A 26104-nucleotide genomic window follows, 5' to 3' on the forward strand; every position below is an offset into this window, starting at 1 on the left:
AGATTGAGCTTCACATCAGTTTCCACACTGACAGTGAGGAGACTGCTTTGGATTCTCTCTCTCTCTCTCTCTCTCTCCCTCTCTCTGATCTTTCCCCTGCTTCCTTTAAATAAATAAACAAGAAAACATATATATATATATATATATATATATACAAAAATGTAGAAAATGCATTTAAATCACAATTACTAAACCTAAAAGAAATTTTCTAGAATATATGTATGATATTTTCTTTTGTATAACATACCAAAATATGTAAATGTTACATTTGTATCTTTATTTATAAGATTAACATTTGTATTGTTTCTTCAAAATAATTTTTAACACTTTATAGCAGAAAAAAAATTTAAAATTTTCAAGTACTTAGTACATGCCTAGGAGATATTAAAACTAAATACAAGGAATGATCGCAATACTAGTAATGGTGAAATTACTTACATTGGACTGAGCTTCCTGCTAATAACAGTTATAAAGTCAGAACACAACTATAAAACACATACACAAATATTTGAAGATACTGATATACAACAATTACAGATAGAAAGCGGAGCACATGACCCTTGAAAGCATGGAATGAAACTTAGTGATATGCACATTAGCATACCTTTCTTCTAAAAGAAGAGCTTCTCTTACACTGTGTGTATTGTCTGGAATTTAAGGAGAAAACTTGTTTCACAAAGTTGAGGTGATAAAAGTTGAAGTATCAAACTCTTAATGCAGATGGAAATTGAGGAAGAAAATCATAGAAAGAAGTCAAAAGAGAGAGAACCCCCAATCTATGTATAAACTGCCATTAAATCTTTGGCCTACCACTGAATTGAACATGCATGGAGAAGACTTCAAGTGTCCAGAGAAAAGCTACAGTTTTGAAAAGCCTGAGCAGAGACTGCCAGCTGGTGCCTACTACAAAGGAGATAGAGTTGGAATTTGAGTCCCACTAACTTAGAAGAGTTTGATAAATATCTTGCAGTTTCCAGTTAAATTTCCAGAAAGTTCTTAACTTAGGAATAGAATTATATTTAGAGACTAAAAAGAGCTAGGAGTAATCGTAAAACTTAAAGAGACCACCCTATAAAAAGCATTAACCGAAGCCTACACAAGTTCAAAGTGATCAACCAGAATTATCTTTCCGAAACAACAAAAAATCAACACTCCTAGGGGCACCTGGGTGACTCGGTCGGTTAAGCGTCCGACTTTGGATTGGGTCAAGATCTTATGGTTTGTGAGTTCGAGCCCCTTGTCGGGCTCTGCTGACAGCTGAGAGCCTGGAGCCTGCTTTGGATTCTGCATCTCCCCCTCTATCAACCCCTACCTGCTCTGTTTCTCTCTGTCTCTGAATAATAAATAAATGTTACCAAAATCAAAAAAAAATCAACACTCCTTAAGGAAGGAAATTAATATTCTTTTTTAGAAAGTTTATATTTTTAAGAATCTCTACTTCCAATGTGGTACTCAAACTTATGACCTGAGATCATGAGTCACATGCTCTTAGCACTGAGCCAGCCAGGAACCCCAAGAAAACTAAATCCAGAGTTTCTACAGCACAATATTTACAATGTCCAGTATAGACTAAAATGTTTCTAGGCAATTCTCATTTTTTTTCTTTTTCATTTCCTTCCTCTTATTTCTTTTCAAAAAAAAATAGAATTGTTTAGGTATAACCAGGCCAAAAAAACATACATATTTGGGAGGGTGGTAAAGGGGAATTCACAGTTACATAGAGCACAGGGTTGGAACCAGAGCAGAAAGAGATGAATCTATGTAGAAGGGCTCTCGGTGTGAGATGTAAAAGTTTAGCATGAAAAAGACACCCATGTAGAAAGAGAAGTTTGATGTAAGTTGTCCAAGCCCAAACACAGTGAGAATGACATTCAAGCAGAAGGATGACCTAATATCTCTACAGAAGGCCACCCTGGAGTACAGTGTGAAAGTCGAAATGTAGTGATAACAGCATCCACACATGGATGCAAAAATATAGTATCAGAATATGAGGATCGGAAGCTATGGAAAGGTAGCCTAACTATGATGTAAGAGGAAGCCTGCCACTAGGGAAGATATCTACAATGGAGAGTTGGAGCACAAATGTCATTAACAGGACATCTACATGAAGGTGAAATCTGAAAGGGTTGAAGGGAGTCAGTAGGGTGAGTTGGCCTCGTGGCAGTTGTTGAAGCCTGGGGTGAGACTTCTTGATAGGATGACTGAGCATGGGGTGCTGGAATTTGAATAGAGTGAAGAGGCAACTGTATTACTGTGGTAAGGCTGCCATAACAAAATACCAAAGACCAGGTGGCTTTTACCATCAGAAATTTATTTTCCTAGAATTGGGGAGACTGAAAGTTCAAGATCAAGGTGTTTGCAGGTTTGGTTTCTCCAGAGGCCTCTCTCCTTGACTTGTTGATGCCACCTTCTAACTGTTTTCTCATGTGGCATTTTCTTTGTGCATGGAGTCTCCTCTTATAAGCATTATCAGTCATACTGGATTAAGATCTCATTTTTATGAATTTATCTAACCTTACCCCCTTTGGGGCCTCATCGCCAAAGTCAGTCATATTGAGGTTTAGGGCTTCAAGTTATTAAATTGGGGAGACATAACTTGATTCATAATAGCAACCTACATAGGATGCGAGACAGAAGTTGGAACCTTGGCAAGGAAAAGAGGGCATCTAAGTAGAGGAAGAGATGTGATGGTACAGGGCAGGGTGTTAGACCTTGAGTAGGAGATAGAGAACTTCCACCTGAATGGTGGTGGAGTGCAGTGGTTGTGGTAGCAAGAAGTTGGTTACTTATTAAGAGGTTGATCAAACAAGTTAAACATACCAAAACTATTAAGAATTGGGTTTATCACTGCCAGAGAATTGAGTTGTAAATATGAAAAGGGAGCACGATAGGGAGAGTCATGTGCAGTAGTGGTCTTGTGGGCGTGTACATATGTCAACATTCATCAATTTGTACACTTTAAATATGTACACACTTTTAGATATCAATTACACTTAAATAAAGTTGAAAAATAATCTGCCTACAAAAGAACTTTACTCTCAGATGGTTTCACTGTTCTGTCAAACATTTCAGGGAATAAAACCTATCAATTCTATATTGATTGTTTAAAAGGTAGAAGAGAGGAACATTTCACAATTTATTCTATGAGGGTAGCATTACTCTATTTCCAAAATCTAACAGACACTACACACCAATATCTCAAATAAAGAGACCATCATAATCATTAAAAAAATATTAGCAAATTGAATCCAACAACACACAAAAAATAATATATTATGACCAAAGGGGTTTATCTCAGTAATATAGGTTCATTTTACATTTGAAACCCAATCTAATTTTACTAATGAAGTAGGGGATAAAAGGCCTGCTTACCTCCATTACATGCAAAAAAAAATATTTGCACAAATTTAATACATATTCATGATAACAATTCTCAGCAAACAAAAGTAGAAAAATATATTTGACATATGATAACAGAAATTCATGAAAAACCTGTAGCTAACATCATATTTAATGATAAAGTATTAAACAGTGTCATGGGATTGAGCCCCTCATTGGGCTTTGCACTGAGCATGCAGCCTACTTAAAATTCTCTCTCTCTCTCTCTCTCTCTCTCTCTGTGTGTGTGTGTGTGTGTGTGTGTCTTTCTCTCTCTGTCCCTCTACCCTGCTCATGTGCTCTCTCTCTCTCTGAAATAAAAAAAATTAAATAAAAAAACAAAACAAAAAAAAACAGACACATAGATCAATAGAACAGAATGGATAACTGAGAAACTAACTCACAACTCTATGATCAACTAACCTTCAACAAAGCAGGAAAGAATATCCCATGGAAGACAAGACAATTTCTTCAACAAATGGTGTTGGGAAAACTGGACAGCAGCATGCAAAAGCATGAAACTGGACCACTTTTTTTTTTACACCATTCACACAAAAGAATTCAAAATCGATGAAGACCTAAATGTGGGACTAGAAACCATAAGAATCTTAGAGGAGAACACAGGCAGCAACATCTTTGACCCTGCCAAAGCAACTTCTTTCTGGTATGTCTCCTGGGGAAAGGTAAACAGAAGCAAAAATAAACTAATGGGACTTGATCAAGATAAAACAAAACAAACAAACAAACAAAAAACTTCTGCACAGTGAAGGAAACAGCAAAACTAAAAGGCAACCTTTGGAATGGAAGAAGATATTTGCAAATGACATGTCTGATAAAGGGTTAGTATCCAAAATATATAAAGAAATTATAAAACTGAATTTTCCCTCCCCTCAAAAAAATAATCCAGTTAAGAAATGGGCAAAGGATATGAATAGACATTTTTCCAGAGAAGACATCCAGATGGCTAATAGACACATGAAAAGATGCTCAACATCACTCATCATCAGGGAAATACACATCAAAACTACAATGAGTTATCACCTTACACCTGTCAGAATGGCTAAAATTCACATCACAAGAAACAACAAATGTTGGCAAGATGCTAAGAAAGAGGAACCCTCATGCACTATTAGTAGGAATGCAAACTGGTGCAACCATTGTGCAAAATTCTATACAGTTTCCTAAAATAATTATAAAGAGAACTACCCTATGATCCAGCAATTGCAGTACTAGGTATTTACCCAAAGGATACAAAAAATACTGATACAAAGGGATACATGCACTCAATGTTTATAGTAGAATTATCAATAATAGCCAAATTGTGGAAAAAGCCTAAATGTCCATTCACTGATGAACGGATAAAGAAGAAGTGGTATATATACATATAATAGAATATTAATCATAAAAATGAATGAAATTTTGCCAATTTCAATGACTTGGATAGAGCTACAGAATATTATTCTAAGTGAAATAAGTCAGTCATAGAAAGAAAAATACCACATGAGTTCACTCGTATGTGGAATTTAAGAAACAAAATAGATGAACATAGTGTGGAAAAAAGAGATAGGCAGACCAGGAAGCAGACTCTTAACTATAGAGAACAAACTGAGGGTTGTTGGAGGGGAGGTGGGGGTGGGGATGGGTTGAATAGATGATGGGCATTAAGGAGGACACTTATTGTGATGAGCACTGGGTGTTGTATGTAAGTGACGAATCACTAAATTCTACACCTGTAACTAATATTATGCTGTATGTTAACTAAATAAAAACTTAAAAAAATAAAAATTAATAAAAAGTTAGTAAAAATAAATAAAAATGAACTGAGCAACTGAACAATATATACTACTATACCAATTATTATTTACTGAGGAAAGGTAATTTTCTGTGTTTGTGTTGTAGAAGTGATTACCCAAACCATAAATTGGCACACCTCAGCATCATTTTTCTGGTCCCTTCTGTATGCCTAAGCGATATTATCTACTGCCATGATCTCAAATGGCAAATATATCCCCAGAATTCACAAATTTGTGTCTCCAATCCAGGTTGTTCCCTCTGAACCTTAGAACCAAAACTCTAATTATCCATTTGATATTTCCACATAGGTGAATGCACATAGTATTATATGTGGGTATTTATACATATCTCAAACTGAATTCCAAATTTCTTCTTTCCCCCAAATTATTTTATCTTCCAGTATTCCCCATTTAATAAATGGCATCTTCATTTATCCAAGTATTATTCCAGGAATCCAGAATTATAATTCCCTCCCCTCTACACTTCCAATCTTATCTATCACCAACTCCTAATAATCTTTACTCCAAAATGTTCCTTTAAACCTTACAAATTATCTCATTTGACTAAGCTAATTTAGTCTTAAATTGTAGGTAGTATAGTATAGTAGTTAAGACCAGACTCCAGAGCCAATGTGCCTATGTTTCAGTTCTTCCTCTTCCATCTAATAGCTACGCTACCTGGAAAAAGTATTTACTCTGTGACTCTGTTTCCTTATCTTCTAAATAAGACTAGTAATAGTTTCAATCTTACAAGATATTGTAAAAGTATCACATAAATAAGTACTAAAACTGTTCAATGTATTTCAACTACTTTTTCTTATTATTATATTCTAAACCAGGATCATTTCTAGCCTATTTTATAACAGTGCCTTTTTAACTGAAAACCAGTACTTCTCTTACAGTATTTCACTTACTTCTCCAAGTAATAGCCTGAGTAATCTTTCTAGTAAAATCTAATCATGTTAGTTCCTTATTACTCTTTATTTGTTGTCCATAACACTTACTGTAATATACAAAGTCATGTTTGTAACCTTATCCTTCCTTTTTTTATACTCCAACTTACTAATCTTTGCTATGTTTCTCTTAGATAGTAGGTTCTCTCTTGCCTCAGGGACTTTGCACATGCTAGCTTGTCTTCATCTAACAAACTTCTACTGATCTTTCAATTTTCAAACAAATTTACATTTCAAAGAGGATATCTTGGTGGGACTTCCAGAATAGCAGAGAAAGGACCACCATAAATACACTGTTCCATAAAAGTCACACAATACTGGAGTAATTATTCAAATCATTTTTTTCAGAATTCAGAAATTAAAGGTAAAAAACAACCTTAAGAGTAGTTTATTCAGAAAATAAACATACAAATTGCTGAAAAGTTGTATCAGCAGGACTCATGATTTTTACCTGAGCCTATTCCCATCTCCCCAACAGAGCAGTGGCTTTTAAAACAAGCAGCATTATAATCATGGTAGCTTTGATAATTAGCCACCTTACAGCCACTAGAGAGAGTAGACCAGGACTGGAGTTCCTCAAAACTTCCCATCCCCAGAGTTTTGTTACTATTTGAATTGTTCCAGAGCTTCCTGAAAAATCATCACGGTGAATTGCTGTTACTTGATATAACTTAGGGTTCATTCTTGGGAAGAGTCCTTTTCCCTATATGTTTGTTGAAAACCAATCAGCTGCAATTATTTAATATCATAGTTGCCTAAGACTGAGATACAAGTTGGGACAAGCAAGAGCTTACAAAAAAATTAAAGGAAGACTTGTAGAAAGTGATGAACACAGGGGCTCTGAAAAGCTCTGACATAATCCTGGTGATCTAAAGGGCTGAATACACACACACACACACACACACACACACGCACAGGGCTGTGAAAATGCTCAGAAAATAACTAAGAGGTCCGAATTACTCATCTCTGGCTGAACCTGAAGTTCTGCACAACAGGAATTAAAGTCTAAAGCAAAGATGTATCATAGTATATAAGATATCCTCCCCCCACCCCATCTCATGCATGCAGTATCCCTCAACAAAAGATAGGAGATTTACCAGATTCAGGCATTTAGGGAAATCTCTGACTAAGCATTAGCTAACTGTGAAGCCAACTGAGCAGCAATTTCAGTAAACACAAACTTCATGAGATGCAGACTTTGTAGAATTAGTCCAAGAAAGTCACTAACCAAACAAAAAGAATAACAACAATAAACCCTGGATAGGGAGGAATATAATTTTCATAGTGCCACGATATATTATATAAAATGTCCAGTTTTCAGCAAAAAATTAAATGACTAAAAGAATAGGAAAATATAAGCCATATACAGGGGGGAAAACAATCAATAGAAACTATTCCTATGGTGGCTGGATTTTGGATGTGCTAGATAAAGATATTAAATTACCTTTTATTGAAAATAAAATCTGTTTATCTATCATCGATCTATGTATCATCTATCTATCTATCTATTTATCTATCAATAATATAATCTAAAAACCTATCCAAATCTAAAATTTATTTAGATAAAAATTAAAGAAATTAGAAAAAAGAACCAAACAGAAATTCTGCAGTTGAAAAGTACAATAACTGAAATGAAATATTTACTAGAGGGACTCAACACTACATTTAAACTTGCAGAAGAAAGAATCAGTGAACTTGACAATAGGTCAATAGAGATTATCCAGTGTGAGGAAAAGAAAGAAAAAATAATGAAGAAAAATGAACAAAGCCTCCCAAGCTTGTGGGATACTATCAAATGTACCAACATGTGCATAATGGGAGTCCCGGAAGGAGAGAAAAAAAGAAAGGGACATGAAGCATATTAGAGGAAATATGGCCAGAAATTTTCCAAATTTAGTGAAACACATTAATGTATATAACCAAGAACCTCAACAAACTTCAGTAGGATAATTTTAAAGAAATCCACACCAAGGTATATCACAGCCAAACTTTCAAAAGACAAAGACAAAAAGAAAATCTTGCATCAAGAGTAAAATAATGCACCACATACAAGGAATCCTCAACAATATTAACAGCACTTCTCATCAAAGAGGAATTCTGATCTCTGTACCCTCATATGCGGGCTAAATTTAGCCTATTTACCATATACTCTGCAATTTTTTTCTTCATTGCTTTTTTCAATTTTATGTTAACCTGTGACTATTTGTTTAATTCCTATCTCTACCTCATTCCCAAATTGGCAGAAACAGTTCTTACATACAGTAAATCCTAAGTGAATGAATAAGTGAATGAATGAATGAATGAATGAACGAACGGAGTGAACACATATCATCCATTATGTATGTGACTTCCGCAGTTTTAAGGATTTCTTTGACTACACTACTAAGGAGCTCTATCAACTTCTCTGAAAGTTAAAGGGAAAAGACATGTCAAGTATCCTTGAAATATTAATAACTGTTATTTCAAAAAGAGTAGAGTGGTTAACTTTGAGAGGAGGAATGAACAATGACAGTGTTTTCTTTGGAATGTCATTCCACACATTCCAAATTTTCCATAATGACTTGCTATGGACTGAATTATCCCCTTCCCCAAATTCACATGTTGAACCTCTATCCCCCAGTGTGACTGTATTTAGAGATAGGGATTTGGGGGAGGTATCTATGGTTAAATGATGACATAAGAGTGCGGTCCTAATTTGATTAAGACTGGTGGCCTTGTAAGAGGAACACATCTCTCTCCCTCTCCCTCTCCCTGTCTCTCCATGTACACCCCCTGAGGAAAGGTCATGCCAGCACACAGCAAGAAGGTGGCCATCTACAAGCCAAGAAGAAATCTTGCCAATTATGCAAGCCAATTAGTCCTCACTAATCATGCGAGCATCCTAATCTCAGACTTCCAGCCCCCAGAACTGTGAGAAAATAAATTTTTGTTGTTTGTCACCCAGTCTACAGTATTTTATTATGGCAGCCTAAACTGACTAACATTATCTTATATTTATGTTACAACAAGATGAGATCAGTTTTATATCAGACTTAATGGTGTTCTATTATTAAAAGTTCACACTCTTCTGCACTATGTTTTTTTCCCAATGGTTTGCTTCAATAGGAAAAAATGTCTTAAACTGAGGATTGAAGATTATGCAAGGAGTGTTACAACAAGTAGTCAAAGCAGAAATAAAATGCAACTTCTTTTCTTCCTTTTCAGCTCTTCTATCTCTTACCCCAAATTTACACATATGCACTTATTCCCTGATATGAGCTTGGATAGTTACCATATTCACCTCTTTTTCCCTCAGATAATTTCTTGTGATTTTATATCTGTATCCTGACTCCTTCATTGGAATGTCAGCTAGGAGCCAAGGACCAGGAACAAACTGAGCCCTCCTAGTACCCAGTGTGATGTCGCATGTCCCCAGCATACTGTGACATCTCTGGGTTGTTTTTTGGGGGGGGTGGGAGGTTCTTCTGTTATAGGGATACCTTTGTGACTCTAATTTAAAGATATCTTGTCTGTTTGTGTAGTTAAATATGAGGTTCTTGAAACATTTCTTGTTCATTTAGAATCCCTACATATTTTGGTCAGTAATAATAATATTGTTAAGGCCAATTTGTTATTTCTCAAACAATAGGACAGTAGGTTGAACAAGGCTAATACTAACCAGCTTTCTCTCTGGACCTTAGTTTCCTCATTTGTGGTGTGGTGTAAGACTGTATACATCCAAGGTCTTGTTCAATGTTGGAGCTTTGCAGGGGTTCAGTAATGACTCTCCAGTCCTCAGAACCCTTCAATAGTTTCTCCATCTCCTCAAAATAATAAACAAACAGTTTAGCGCAGCCCAATGGTCTGGCCCTAACTGTACAAACTACTTTGAAGCTTCATTTCCCATTTTAGCCTTCTGCAAACTTGCTTCCCTGCCACAGAGGACTGCTGTCATTCCCAGGATGCATTACATGCTTCTAGGCATCTGTGCTTATTCCTTACCCTTTAATGGCCTCCTAATCCCCCACCAATCAAGAATATCTCAACTACACCTTCTTCTTTCAAGCCCTCTCACCTCCAGATTAAATCTTTTGTTCCTTTGTTCTCACTGTTTTTCTGCTCTCTTTCACTCTATTGAAAGAGAATATTTACATGTGTGTCTACCACTTGATAAAAGGAAATGTGCCTTGCATCTTTTCATTATTTGTATCTCTAGTAACGTGTACACACACACACACACAAACACACACACACTTTATTTAGCTTATAGTTTAAAAATAAGTTAAAATTGTATGTTAATTACAGTGGAATTAAAATTAACAACTTAAAAAAAGAAAAAATAAAACTAAAAATAAGTAAACAGTAAGTTAAAACTGAAGATTACTTAACTTAGTTATTAAGTAACCTTTTGTTCATTCAAAACAACATTACTCATTCTGATTACCACAAGAAGACTCACAAAAAAATCAAGCATAACATTCCAGGCGAAGCTTTAATCTTCAACTAAGCACATTCTCTGGAATCTCACGAGAGACTAAGTCTGAGATATATTTTATGTTAGTTTATCACCCTTAAGCCCTTAATTAGCATGAGGTCTCACAGAGTTACTAGATGAGAAGGTCATTTTAAAAATTACTTAGAGTTACTGCATGGTTCTTGTAAAAAATAAATGGAAAAGAGGTGATAGGAGGGAAATCTAGGACTGGGTCACCTGGAATCCCAGCAGGTTTGACATAAGTGTGCACACAGTCTCTGAATACTGCTGACAGGCACAAAGGCGGTCAGGGAGGCATGGATTCTTCTCCTGGCTCTGCCTGTAAGATATGTTGTATTCACGGGAAGGTACCTGGACAACTTCTCAGGTAAGAATGTTCTTTTGTTTCCCAGATACATTGTGGGGATCGAGAGATAGAGAATAGTAAAATGATAATATGGGTCTAAATCACTCTTTTAAACAGCATGATGGGAGCATACCTGTTTTGGGATTCTAATCATGACTTAGAAAGTGCTGTGCTGCCTGGATTTGGAATTGGTTTCAGGGTGAAGAGAGTTTGAAGTTCACTAAAGATATCAAAAATGATATATAATGGCTGGAAGTTGGCTATGAATGATTTAGGTTCAAGTTAAATATTGCAGGATGAGACTGAAGTCTATGGCATATCATATTTCATTCAATTTGAGATACTATTCACTGTAATATGCACCAATACTTTACGTACAAGCAAGAAAGAAAGCCCATTGGCAATTATAATTCCAAGGCACTTTTGCTTGTGCTATGTATTTGGATTTTTGAAAATTAAAATGTGAAAATATATGCTTCTTAGAAACAAAAACTAAAAAATATATGTTCGTACACACATGTTTTTTCTTTATACACACACACACACACACATTACTACTGATCATCTCATGTTCACCAAAAGCTAAGTGAGTCCAAAACTGAAGTCAATATATCTGCCCCTAACTTTGTTCTCTTCTCCTCCTTCTTTTTATGCTGAATGGCCCTGCTCTTTTCTCAGTAGCTTGACTCACTTCTCTCTCTCACTCCCCATACTTCACTAGTCATCAAGTTCTTTGGCTTCCTCTATTCTCTTTGCCCTGTTTATTTTTTCTCCTTTCCCCATTATCTGACTAACTTTGCCTCACCTGTCAGACTCCACCTTTGATGTTGAAAAACATGCTGAAATGTGCCAAGTCCAGGTTAGTAGATCCCTCGAGCTCCCGCATCTACTGAGCTCCTATATTTCTATTCACAACCCTTATCCTACGTTGTACTCAATTGCTTCCCTGTCTGTACCTACCACTAAACCACAAGTTCCTCGGCAACAAGGAATGTCAGTCTGCTTCACAGTTATGTTCCTAGAACCAAGAACGGTGCCTCATGTGGATCAATTGTACAAAACTCAATGATGAATCAATTTTAGTTTAGATTTTAAAAAATAAAAATGATTTGGTTTTCAGATATTATAAAGAGGAATACATGAAAATAGCATTCTCAAATTGAAAGCGGTCCAAAGAAAAACAGCACAATGTTGAGCAAAAGAGCAATCATTTAAGTCAAATAAAAGCTAACTAAATGCACTAAATTTCTAATACATGTAAAGTGTTCATTTTATCCATTTTTGCCTTCATGCCAGACACATACTGTATATCACAGTCAAGAAAGTTTTATTTTAGCAGTTTAATTGTGTTTCCTAACTCTCAGCTACCCTTTTCATCTTTTGGGAAAATGATCAGTAACCTACATTGATTGTATTTCTGCTTCTGTAGGACAAGAGGCTCTTAATGGAGCCTGTGATGGCTTTGGGTCAGAGAATGAAGAATACCAGCCTATTTCTTTCCAAGATTTTTTTAAAGGAAATATAAAAGGTTAACTATCTTTCTTGAAGAGCTTGCCTAAAAATGAAGTTGAAGTCATTATCAATGGACTACATAATTTTACTCTACAGACATTCTTCTATCAGATGTATGACAATTAGAAAGTTTATAAAGTAGAAATCTCAAGGCCCCTAGAATTTAAATTTCTTTAATTTTATATACTAACTCAGGAATATGGAGTAAATCCGTTAATTTATGAGTAGCAGCTTCCTGTAAACACAGGTGATAATATATGACTTTTATATGTATTAAAAGTAAAAGTAAATGAGATTTTAAATTTTTAAAAATTCTTTAGTTTGTCAGGTGAAGTTCATGACACTTAAACATGTAAAACAAAGGAAACATAACAAAGTAAAACAAAGCCTAATGTTACACCAGAAACACAATAAAACTATTTTAGTTAGAAAACATGAGTTCAAGCTCTGCGTCAGGCTCTGCACTGACAGCGTGGAGTCTTTTTGGGATTTTCTCTCTCCCTCTCTCTCTGACCTTCCCCAGTTCATACTTTCTCTGTCTCAAAATAAATAGACATTAAAAATGTTTTTAAAAGGAAAAAAGAATTCAAATTTCCCAGCTATATTTTTGTAATAACTTGGCTGTATATATAAGGTATTATGTAACGTAATGATGTGACTTTTTTCTAAATCAAGTGGGATTTATACCAGTAGTTCATAGCGATTTTTTCCCAAAACAAATTAAGACCTAAATGGCATATCGAATAACCAATACCTCTCATGAGCATCCCTTACTTAATGCAAGATGCTGAAAAATCGTAGAATACAATAGTGACAGATACAGAAGGTATGTCAGAATAGGAAGTCTACATGAAAAAATTCTGCAGAGATAATCAGTGGACACGAATTTATTGCTGCTTACTTGTATAGTCACCTTGGTTTCTTCATGCAGCAAGTTTTACCCTCAGTGTTCTACTAAGACTGAAGAGATAGAATGGTATGAAACAGTTAAAAGTTCTCCTTAAAAAAAAAAAAAGTTCTTTTCTTCCTGATTCAACATGACATTTTTTTTCTCATTTGTAACATGATAGATATTTCTGTCCTTTGGGTAAAGTATTTGATTGAACATTTAAGTTACTTTTTTAGATCTTCAATTTTCACCGATTCATCTCAATAATACCTTGGCTTTTTCACCTCTCACAGCTCCTAGCTTTAATATATCCCAACATTATAGGTAACAAAATCACAAAAATCGCTTTGTGTACTGTATTATTGAGAACTATAAATGGTCTTAGAGAATCCTTAGCTGAAAATCAAATTTTCTTTTAATATTAAATCATGAGTATTTGCCATGCTTTAATTAAATACTTCAGTTCCTCGTACATGCTAAATATTGGATGGACATTGCTGGTTGACACATTTATGTGAGATCAATTTTTAAATTATTTTAAGATTAAAGTCACACATAGATTTGATTCCCTCTTTTTATGAGAATTCCAAATTTCCAATAAGAGTACTGGATGATGTAAACTCTTTAGTTTCCTAAACTGTATTCGTCAATGATTCTAATATCTGGGTGCCATAACGAATGCATTCATGAGTGATTGAGTGGAGATCAGGATTTTACAGCTAATCCCAATTGTGCTTGTAGGTCTTGTACACTAATATAAGGAAGGAACCATAACAACTTTCTATGTTGAAAACTGTAGAATCTTACTTGGGTATGACCCCTCAGGTTCCTAAAAAATTGTGTCAGCTTTGCCTAAAGAAATAAAAATTCAGGTTTGTCCATACTATGCTTAAAGAATCAGATTAAGAGTAGAAAATGCAACTACTTTTTCTTTTTCCAAATCACTTTTTAACATAAGAATAATTTATTTATTATGTTAATTACTCACTTTGTCTCTCCTCTTTAAAATGTAAATTATAAAAGTAGTGAAATAATTATCTATTTTGTTCATGGTATACCCAAGAACCTGAAAAACTACTAGTCTCATGATAAGCACCCAATACGTTAAAAAATATATATATATAAAGAGAGAGACAGAGACAGAGAGAGAGAGAGAGAGCAGGGGAAGGGCAGAGAGAGAGAGGGAGAGAGAGAATCCCAAGTAAGCTCTGTGCTTTCACCACAAAGCCCAATGCAGAGATCGAGCTCACAAACCTGAGCCATGACCTGAGATCATGACCTGAGCCAAAAGCATGTGTCAGATGCTTAACCAACTGAGGCACCCAGGTGCCCCAGCACCGAATACATTTTTGAAATATATAAATGATCTTTAACTTATTAAAAATAAACATAAGTATTATTAGCTCAATGCACAGATAGAATGAGAACACAAAAACTCCTTGATCAAATATTTATACCTAGTAGGTAGCCTGAGCTAAAATTTAAATCCCAATGTGTGTGACTCTTTAGTATTTGCTTTCTACTATACCACCCTTCTATCTAATAAGGAAGCACAAGAGAGATACTTTATTGTCCGAAAGAAAGTCACTCAAACAAAAGATCTTACATTTTGGAATAAAAAATTCCATAGTATAATCTTTTCTTCTCTGCTTCAACTATTTACATTGTGATTACATTAGTAGTACATAAGTTAAAGAAAGGAGATTGTGATGAAACATGGAAAAGAATAGATCAACTTGGCAAAAAAAAGGGAGGATGGGACAGGATGAAAAAAATATAATGGAAGAAAAAGCCAGAGTGTTTAATAGAAAGTGTTCCCCAAAACTGTATATGTTCTAATGTTTGTAAAGCTTGGGATAGCTCCCACTCATGAGCTGTCCATGTATTATTTTTTCTTATTATTTCTGAGCTATTACCAATCTTCCATTTTGTCATGTACCAGAAAATGTAAAGATACAATTAAATAGAGCTCGTTTTCTACTCTCCTCAGAAAATAATTGGAGGGAAAATTCTATTGGCTTATGAATGAGAACTGAAATAAATTGTACCTGGTTTATATGGTTTACCAATATTAAAAAGTATTACATAGAGATGATTTTCATAATAAATAGAATTTATTTAGTCATAAAATGTTGTCATTCCACACCACTTTATTATCTAGGTTTGCTTTCCACCAGTCCATGAACAAAGACTATTTTTCATAGTAAGTAAGAGCATACATATGTCAGAAAATAGACTGGCATTTCAGTACTGGCTCTGTCATGTTCTCAATGTGTGGCCTCAAGATGATGCTGTATGCTTTCTAAGGTTCTGTTTCCCCAGTTGTAAAGTGAGGTTAATTTGTGTGTTTGCTTCAAAGAGATACTGTGAAAATCAATAGGAGATAATATTTTAAAAGTCGTTGGTAAACCCTTAATAAATGTTTTCATTTTTCTTATATTGTGATATTGATATACCTGCATATACTCTCTTTTTTCTCTCTCTCCCATAAATATCACAGCATAAGCTTAGGTCTTTATAAATATAAGTTTGGGGGCGCCTGGGTGGCTCAGTCAGTTGAACATCCGACTCCTGATTTCAGCTTATGTCATGATGCCAGCCAGGGTCATGAGATCAAGCCCTGGATTGGACTCTGCTGAGCATGGAGCCTGTTTAAGATTCTCTCTCCCTCACTTGTGCTCTCCTTCTCTCTCTAAAGAAAAATAAAATATATTAATAAATAAATATAAATTTAACATCATTGTTGATGGTGGTGGTCCTGTCGATGTTGCTGGGTATTTTTCCCAGATAGTCATAAAGTACTTGACAGAGTTAAAGGACTTTAAAATGGACTTTACAAAAAGAAGCAGGAAAAATAACTAGTGGACAAATACTAGCTAGGGAATTTCTTTAAAAGAGAGATATCTCATTTTTATGGCTCTCATGAGTCATCCTAAATGGATTACATCCAGGCCGACATTAATTTGTATGGTTCCTCTGCTGCACAGGGAATATAGCAGATGGACTATTATTATTCATATCCTTTACAAACAATAACTGATAAATGCCATTGGCATTACAAGTTCTTTGGGAGTACGTAAGTTTATATAGTGTAAACTCAAATAAATCACTAGGGTTTCTAAGTATTCAAAGTATTACTGAGTATTGGCCCATATTTCTCATTGATATGGTAAAAGAAAAAAGAGACGGATGTCATTGAGATATAAGTTAGCCCCATTCTAACTTTGGATAAAAGAGAGCTTGTTATTGAAAATTTTCATTATTTTCTTATCGCTCAATTCTTAAAACTTTTATATCAAGTCTGCTACTTTAATTCATATTGATCTCAATTTATTTCTCCATTTAATTTTCCACGACTAATACTTTTCTTTATTTCAAATAAATTTAGGTTTTTTATAAATACAAAAAAAATATTCTTAGGTTCTTCTGCTATGTATCATTGATTACTATATTAATATAAACCTATTTTTATTTAATTGAGTTGGTCTCCTTTGGTAAGTGTTCAGTATCTATCTCCTTGTAATTAACAGTATTTGGAGAGACCTTTGAGGTAAGAATTCAAATCTTCTTTAGAGACCCAGCTACAAAGAGAGGACTCCACCCAGATTTTTGAGTGGCAGAAGGAGAGCACCCACTGGTGAGCAGCGTTCACCAGTGAACGTTATGTGGAGGTACCAAGCAATGGAAGGATGTTAGCGGACTAAATAAAAGGTATTGACCATATCTTCCAGGAAAAAAGGGCTGGCTATGAGAAATGAATTATGAAGACTTATTTGTGAAAAGTTAGTTATCCAAAGATAAGATTCAAGAAGCTTAAGCCAGGGCAAAAAGTTTAACTCTGAAGAGTTAGTTTTTCAGATAAGAGCCATCTTGAAAAAAATAAAATAATTATTATTGTCATTCTCTCTTCAGAACTTAAAATGTCACTACTAGGTTAACCTATGGAAAAATGAAGTGTGCTTTGTTTCCACGGAATATTTAAATCATCTGGTAACGTATGCAACAGAATCAAGTCTCCATTCTTCTGGAGTCTTGTCTCCAGGGAAATCAGCAGGAAGTGCTATGTATTTGTTCTTGTTTATGGTGCCTTTAGCAATTAATTTTAAGTTTCATTAAAAAATTGTTATATGTAGAATCTTGTCACTTATTGACTATCTAAAAATTTTATTATTAACTAAATTTTGAGGTAAAATTCTTTTTTTTAATGTTTACTTACTTTGAGAGACAGAGAGACAGTGAATAGAGGAGGGGCAGAGAGAGAGAGAGAGAGAGAGACAGAGACAGAGAGAGAGAGAGAGAGAGAGAAACTCCCAAGCAGGTTCCATGCTGTCAGCACAGGGCCTGAGTTGGAGTTCGAGCTCATGAGCCTTAAAATCATGACCTCAGCTGAGATCAAGAGTTGGGAGTCTCAATCGACTGAGCTACACAGATGTTACTAGCTATTATAAGTTAGATTCTGGGGTGCCCGGGTGGCTCAGTTAACTGTCGGACTTCGGCTCAAGTCCTGATCTCGCGGTCTGTAAGTTTGAGCCCTGCATCAGGCTCTGTGCTGACAGCTCAGAGCCTGGAGCCTGTTTCAGATTCTGTGTCTCCCTCTCTCTCTGACCCTCCCCTGTTCATGCTCTGTCTCAAAAGTAAATAAACGTTAAAAAAAAAGTAACTAAAAATAAGTTAGGTTCTCTTGTTTTATTTCAGGTATTATCATTTTTTAAAAATTCCTGAGTGATACTAAAAGTGTATTAAAGCAAAAAAAGTAGTAGGATCTATAAGGACTATTTCCATCTTGTTCTTCTGCTTTCCATAGTCAATTGCTAATAAATGTACTTTTATTTAATTAAAAGAGTGGCAGTTCAATTAATGTCGAGTCTATTTTAATATGGAGAAATGGTTAAAAATAATTTAGGAAAGAGTCTACAAATTACTTGTGATTAAGCCAAGAATAGCACCGAGGCCTTTGGATCCATGGCTGTATAATCTGATGCCCACGTCTAATTTGTCTTACATGTCACACTTTGTTTAAATCACTTGTGCTAGTCAGGTGAGAGAGAGGTATTCTGAGTTCTAATTCAACTTTATTGCTGAATCAGCTGTTTCTTCAACGTTCTTCCTTAGGTAGAAGGAATGCGTATTTTCTGATCACTGAGTCCGCAGATGAGGCATTAAGTTAGCAACTGATGTAGAAATTGCATTTAATTTTTTAATAAAAATCATCAAATATTTAGTGAAAACATTAAATGTGTAAAGTTAAAAAATAATAAAATTAGGCTTTGCCTTAATAAAGAGTAGTTTTATACTGAGTCATCCGGGTGGCTCTGTCAGTTCAGTGTCTGACTCTTGATTTTGGCTCAGGTCATGATCCCAGAGTACAGTGCGATTGAGCCCCACACCAGGCTCCTCGCGGAGCATCAAGTCTGCTTCGGGTTCTCTCTACCTGTTCTTTTGGCCCTCCTCTGTTCGCAGGCACATGCATGCTCTCTCTCTCTCTCTCTCTCTCAAAAAAAGTAGTTTGGTACCATTTACCTTTTGAGAGAATAGTGCAGGTATTCCAACCTAGTCTCAAGTCATTGCTGCTTAACCTGGTAGCTTATGTTCCAACGGCATCATGGTGAAGGCTATTCTCAGAGTGCAGCCTTAAAAATAGTTTTGTGGGTTGAGGAGTGGGAGGGAGGATCACACTGTTATTACAACGCAGTCTGAATCTGTGCTCCAAGGACATGAGGTTGTTCTAAACCTGTGGTGGAAAAACCTGTGTGTTTTCCACAACAGATGGGGAGTAGGAGGGGAATTTTTTTTTCCTCGTGTGCTCCCTATAACTAATATTGTTTAGATGTGTGTAACAAACAAGTGCTTGAAGTGAAGTGGCATCGTACCACCCACATGAATGATTGAGGGTGAGGGTCGATGCCAAGTCTGTTTTCTCTGCTGCTATTTTAGTTGAGTGAGAAAGCGTTATGTCACCACTGCAGGGCAATACGCTTCAGGTAAGTTCTCTGCTTGCAGAGATGAAGTTCAATTTGAATAGAGAGTACAAACAAGGTTACAGAGTTTCTAACTCCAGAGCTTGCGGCAACCCCTCTAAGAGTAAGACAAGAGTCTGTATCCACACACAAGAAAGTAGGGAATGTCTTTTAAAGAAGTTACTAGCATTCATCATATGTCTCGATATTAGCGGTAATATTTGGGATGCAAGCTCTGTTTCTGCTGCCTAGTTCACTGCACTCTATAATTAGAGCTTCTCATTGTTAGAGCGGTAACGCAGGATTCAAATAAACAACCTAGGATTTTGACATTTGTGGAAAATAGTACTGAGAAAGCATTACAAGAAAATGAATATTAAATAGCTATAAGTGCAGTATGATCAACTTAGTCACCTACTGAAGAAAGTGAATAATTGCATTTGTAAAAGCAAATTACGAAGTGTGTGTGTGTGGGGGGGGGACAGCCAGTTAAAATACAGATAAATCACTTTTTATCCCATTGTTGCAGCACTCAGCTTTGGGACCTGATCGTTTCAGAAATTGTGGTGTCTCCTGAGAAGAATTTCTTGCCAAGAGAGGGGTTAGCATGCTAAAGCAGACAGTGTTTTGGATTACTCTACATATCTCCACTATAAATAGGATACTTTCGAAATGCTGTTTTGAGCTATTCAAGTGAGCTAGTGATCAAATGTGGCAGACTTCACAATAATGACGGACTGACATATGAATAGGGGAAAGCCTCATCATTTCAGATGGACAAGGCTTGATGAATTCAAATGATAACCTATAATCTTTAATTTAAACTAGCTACCTAGCTGATAAAGGTAATGATTTATCATGTGGCTTACTCATTTACTGTTAATCAACAGGATTCACATCTTTGAAATCCCTAGCATTCAGGAGCCTGTAAGAGGATTCATGCACGTGTTCTACTTTATGCTCCTGATTTGCAAAACAATGAGGCTGGTAATGATGTGAAAGATTTAACTGGCTCTCCTTGTGTCTCCTCCATCTGAACTGATTGTTATTTGTAAAGAGAAATCTTCCGAAGCCTGTGGTTCCCACAGGAGGCTGAGCAGCCAGCCACTGGGTTGAGGATGACATCCTGTGTCAGGGATCAGAAATCAGCCAGTTAATAGCTTTGCACTTAAAATTGTCTAATATTTTTTCTTGTTAAAGGCCAATTTTCTAACATATAAAGTCATTTTCACATCCTTGATATATTGTAGACTGCAAGATTCTTTGAAAGTAGCAGCGCTACTTTAAATGATTTCTTTCTAAAGCACAATACCTTGCTAAATATTTTATGCATCAAATCATTTTATAATTTAGATTTATGCAATCCAGACCCAAGAAACAAAACAATTCTTGCCAGTATTTATATTAGAGATTGAGATTGTGCTGTTATTTTACAAATGGTATGTTGTAACAAGATTTTGCCTTAGTAAAATCAGGGCGAACCAATTTTTTCTCTCATTGTCAAAAGGCTAATTTGTGCTGTTTCCAGTGAACACAAGTTATTTTAATTAGTTCAAGAAACAGTCAATGTAGTCATCATTTTCATTTTTTCTGGTTACATATAAGAACATTTAAATTAAATCTCAAGTATTAAGACATGAAAAAATATTATAAGAAGATGTCCTCACACAAGTTTTGAGAATTAAAATTATTTTATCTAATTAAAGAAAAACAAATACATTTCTGGCAAAATAAAAAAATTCAGGGGAAGGATTTAAAAACAACAGGGACACAGTTCAGAAAATGTTACTTTATTTGTGCCCCTACATACACACGTGCACACACACACTCAGAAACATTCTCTTCCTTTCAAAAATATTTAGCTAAAAGTTGTTCCAGTGATTATATACTTTGAAAGAGGAAGGACGGAAGGAGAGGAAGGAAAGTAGGAAGGACGGAGGGGAGGTAAAAAGAAAAAGAAAAATAGCTGGAAAATAATGACAGCTTCCTATTCCAAAATTCAAAGTAGTATCTCTTTACTTTCTAGCCAGAGATGGGTCTTTTATAAAGCATGACTAAAACACTCTGTGCATTAGTTGTTTATCAAAACCTAGAACCATTAAGGAAAAACAAACACAAAAAATTTACGTCTGCCACTTTCTCCTCTTTCTCATCTCTTCTTCCTCCCTTCCTACACAGCTTCTGTGTTTGTGTTTCAGTTTCATAATCCCTCCATTGTGAATTGAGAACATGTTGTTGGCAGGTCTCCTCACTTACAGGGTGCAAGATACATTGGCCTCAGTGACACTGAGTCAGAACCTGCTCGGTTGCTACGATTGCTAGTAAATACCATCACTCTCGAGGCAAGCAAGAGTGAAAACCAGAAACAACAGCAGGTGCTGTATCTGTTGGAAGGGAACAGAGTTAAGAAGTGTCGATGACTCAGTGACAGTTCTATTGATCTGTTTTTTTTTTTTCCTTTTGGTGAGGATATGATGCAAAATAGATGCCTCCGCAGTGGGGGCCTTATGGCAATGAGATTTACACGCTGCTATTATTTTTAGCTTGTTTTGTGAAATGTGATGCTACAATTACTAATAATGTTACAGAATTCATTTATAGTCTGTTAGCTGAGAGCCCAGTAGATACCACCTGATTAAATGTGGAAGCCAGGCCTTGCAAATATTTTCCAATTTAGCTTCTAGTGCATTTTGCAAATAACTTGAGCAAATTTTTTTTGCAATTTTTTTCAAATATGATTATATCTATTCCAACAAAACATGTTCTATTCTCTCCAGGTAAATGTCTGTGACTATGCCAACTAAATGCCTAAAAAATGTAACTAGCTTTTACTTTGAGGTGATCATAGTATTCCATTGTAATGATTCTTAATCTAAAAAATAAATTTTAATAGCAAAATCTTGGTCCTTTCTCTCAGGGATTTTTTTTTCTCACTTCACTGCTTATTTCTCTTAAAGGAAACAACTGAACCAAAAAAAAAACCTCATAGTAATAGTAATTTCCCCAATAATAACCACCTTGATCAAGAAGGCAATTTTTTGCAAATTTAACAAAGCCAACATATTTCATTAATAAGAAAAAGAAGTCTCTTTTAAGGACTCACATTTCTTAAAAAGTAAGCTGTTTTTATAATTTTGACAAACTCCATAACTTCTTTTGCTGAGCTCTGTCGTATTTTCTGAGCTTTGTCTCTGCCTCTTCTGTGCTTCTCACCATTGTCTGACCAAATGAGTAGGTGACTAACTAGAAAATCATCAATGTACACTTCACCAAGGCTATTGCTTTGTGTTTCCTATTGCATTAGCAAAGTTTTGCCATGATATTGGACAGATAAAGACATTTGGAAAGAGAAAAGGGTGTATATTCTTGGAAATACTTCCATTTTATGCATGTCTCCCAAAAAGATACTTTAAAAAGCCATTTCAAATTTCCATTACGGTGAATTAAATTCACACTGTCAACAGATATTTGTCAAACAACTACTAGATACACAGTGCTCTATCATATCACCAGGGATAAAAGGATTACAATTTATTTACGCTTAAAAAAGTATTCAGTGTAGTTCAGGAAACATCATATAAGCAGCCTAGAGGAAGAACTCACATGTCTAGAGCCCTTCACCTGAGTTAGGCACACTATTCTAGGTGTTGTATATATGTTATATATATACAACAATCCTATGAATTCACACTTAATGGCTCCATTTTCAGGATGAAGAGCTTGGGGTTCAGATAGCAAAATTTAGTTCCTTCAGACCAGAGCTAATAAGGAAGGGTAGTGAGAATCAAATCTGTGTGTTACTGAGGCAGACATCAGGATTCTCCTATAGGCAAATTGCCTTGGAAGTTTTGAGAAGTTATGTTTGGCCTGGAAGATTAAGGATGGCTTTAACAGGACCTTGACATATAAATCGTAATGGATAGGTAATCATAGCCAAGGCAAAAAGGCAGCATTGCCAACCAGGAAAGAGAAATGTGTGCTTAGGGATAAATTCTTCTTAAGTAGAACTAATAGATAAATTTAGATGGATAGATAGATATACATAGATGAGACAATCTTAAAAATGCAGATTCAAAGCAAGGGAATCATGGAATGCCTTAAAAGGTCATATTGCATATTACAAAAAGATTCAGAAAAAAAAGAAATATATATTTTAACATACAGATTATATAATAAAATCTCTAACTCATTTTTTCTTTAATAAGTATGCTCTGGGCATTTTTTCCACAGAAATCATTCAGAAATCATTCACACATTTTATGGATGAATTTATTTAACCTATAAGCCTGTTTTAGCTATTTGGTCTGTTCCATTTTCCATCTCTTTATCATTAAAAGCTATGTTAAAATTAATATCTATAATCATATGCTCTTTTTTTTTTTAAAGAAAGCAAGCTCTACCCCCAGCATGGGCCTTGACCTCACAACCCTGAGATCAAGAGTCACATGCTCTACTAACTGAGCCAGCCAGGCACCCCAATAATTATGTACTTTTTTGTATATTCAATTATTTCATGATAAATTTTTAAATTTGGATGGCCAGGAAAATACTAAACATTCAAATAAAGGGGTTTTAATATGTTTTATCAAGTTATTTGGTAGAAAGTTTCTGCTAATTTATATTCCTACTTTGCCAAATTAATCTTCCCTAAGAATCACTTTGAATACCTCACTTACATAAGTTTTGAAAAACGTTCCCTCTTTTTCTAACCTCAGTTGCTAAGATGACTTCCATACTCTCAGCTCCACATGTTGAATGCTAACATAGCACTCTGCTCTTCGTATCTATTTTTCAGATTTCTTTCATTCAAGGGCCAGATTTGATTTTTCATGAAATCCAGACAACACAAATTTTCCTGATTGATTGATTGATTGATTGATTGATTTACTGGCTCATCCATTCCATTCATCCATCCATTCATTTATTCATCCATCCATTCATTTATTCAACAAAATTTTTGAGGATCTAATGTGTATTGGAATTACATATACACTCGCTGGATTTAACACTTACACTATACTTTGGTCATTTTTATTGGAAAGATTATGTAAAGTTTATCCAGAGGGCTTTTTAAAGATGCAAGTTCTAATGTCTTTCATAGCTTTTTTTTTTTTTCATTTTACCTCTCACACTTTATCTATGTGTGTATTTGACAAAAATATTGAATTTGCATTGCAAAAACATTCATGTGTTTGAGATTTTTTATTTAATATTTTAATTCAACAGTTGATTTCCACTCATACTGCAATTTATCTTTTACTAAATGTTAAATCTTTACTTTCCAGTTTTAATCTCTTAATAGTGAATAGAATAAAATAGATTTGAATACAGTATGAAAAGAGAAAGAAATGAATTGATGTGAATACATATATTAGCTCTCTGTCTTTTTTCTCCCTTTCAAACTGAAAATATATGTATACATGTGGGTAGGAGTTACACTATAAATGACCTAGTAATATTGGGGATAACGTGAGTCAAAATATGAAAAATAAAAATTATGTATTTTCAGAGACAGAATGATCTAGGATTAAGTAAGAAGTAACATACGCCTTTCTTTTGTGTTTTGCCTGCTTACATTCCAAAAAAGAGTGATTCAGTTCTCATATATTTTAGAAAAATAATATTCTAGTCAGCTAGCATGGCCGACTCTGAGTTTTGCATTTCCAAGGGTTACATGGAGGGGTTGCCCACACCTGCCCCCCCCTCACCCCGATCCACAGCACTACCTGCTACAGACAGGAAGAGGAATTAAAAGGCTATGTTCCGAGGCCAGAATGTTAGAGAAGGTAAGAATCTCAAACATAACAAAAATGTAAAGACATTCAGTTGGTGAAAATTATTCTACAAGACTTCTGTTTAATGATTTCTTGGGACCACACATCTTCACACAATGTCAAACAGTCAAAGAGGTGTTTTCATGCATTTGAGGGAGAAACTAACTAAATCTCTCCCTGAATCCCCACAACACTACTTGTCCAGTTTAGAACCACGATCTTCCTGGCCTCCTCCACTACTAGACCCAACTCCAGTCTGATGAGGGCTTTTGCAGGTGGCATTGCCCCTGACCCAGAGGCCCTTCAACAGCTGCCTCGCTCCTTTGGAGCTGCATCAGGGTTCAGGTTTAATCTGGAGGTGAAACAGTCACTATCGTACATCCATGGCTATGGCACATCGGTAAACAAAGAACATTTTGATGGCAGGCCCTGTACTCGCATGACAATCTGTAGAGGTCCACGCTCGGGTCTCTAGGAACACCATCTGATGCAGAGCTCCAGTCCACAGCTAGCACGGCATAGCCAACTACTCACTTGTAAGGATGTGGGTAATTCCTGATAAGTGTCCAATCGTCATCTTGAAATAGGGGACATTTGGAGCTGCACAGGCTCCTATAGTAAATGATTAATGTGTATTTTTCTGATCCTGACAGATTCCAAAAGAAGAGCAGATTGCTACCCATAAAACTAAGCAACGTCAACGTGGAATTACTGGAAGAATCCGAAAGTCTTTGCAGAAATGCTGTGCTTACTCCAATGTTTCTCAAAAACCAGCTATTTTAAAGGGACCAGGGTCAATATAAATGAAATAAATGGAGGCTAAGATAAAATATGTCAGAAAATTTGCCGAAAGGTTATTTTAAGGTGGCATGTTAAAAACAATAATGGGCCATTAGGCTGTCTTGTTAAAGGCATTAAAGTCACAGGCACAATGTATGAGTCACATGGGCAAGATTTTCCACTTTATATATAAAAACTTCAATATTGAATTTCTGGTAAAAGTAAAATGTTGCCATTTCTGTGTATAT

This window comes from Lynx rufus, unplaced genomic scaffold, assembly GCF_022079265.1.
Source record: "Lynx rufus isolate CCGP_SWC_20201006 ecotype Redwood Valley unplaced genomic scaffold, mLynRuf1.p SCAF_6, whole genome shotgun sequence".
NCBI classification, from domain to species: Eukaryota; Metazoa; Chordata; class Mammalia; order Carnivora; family Felidae; genus Lynx; species Lynx rufus.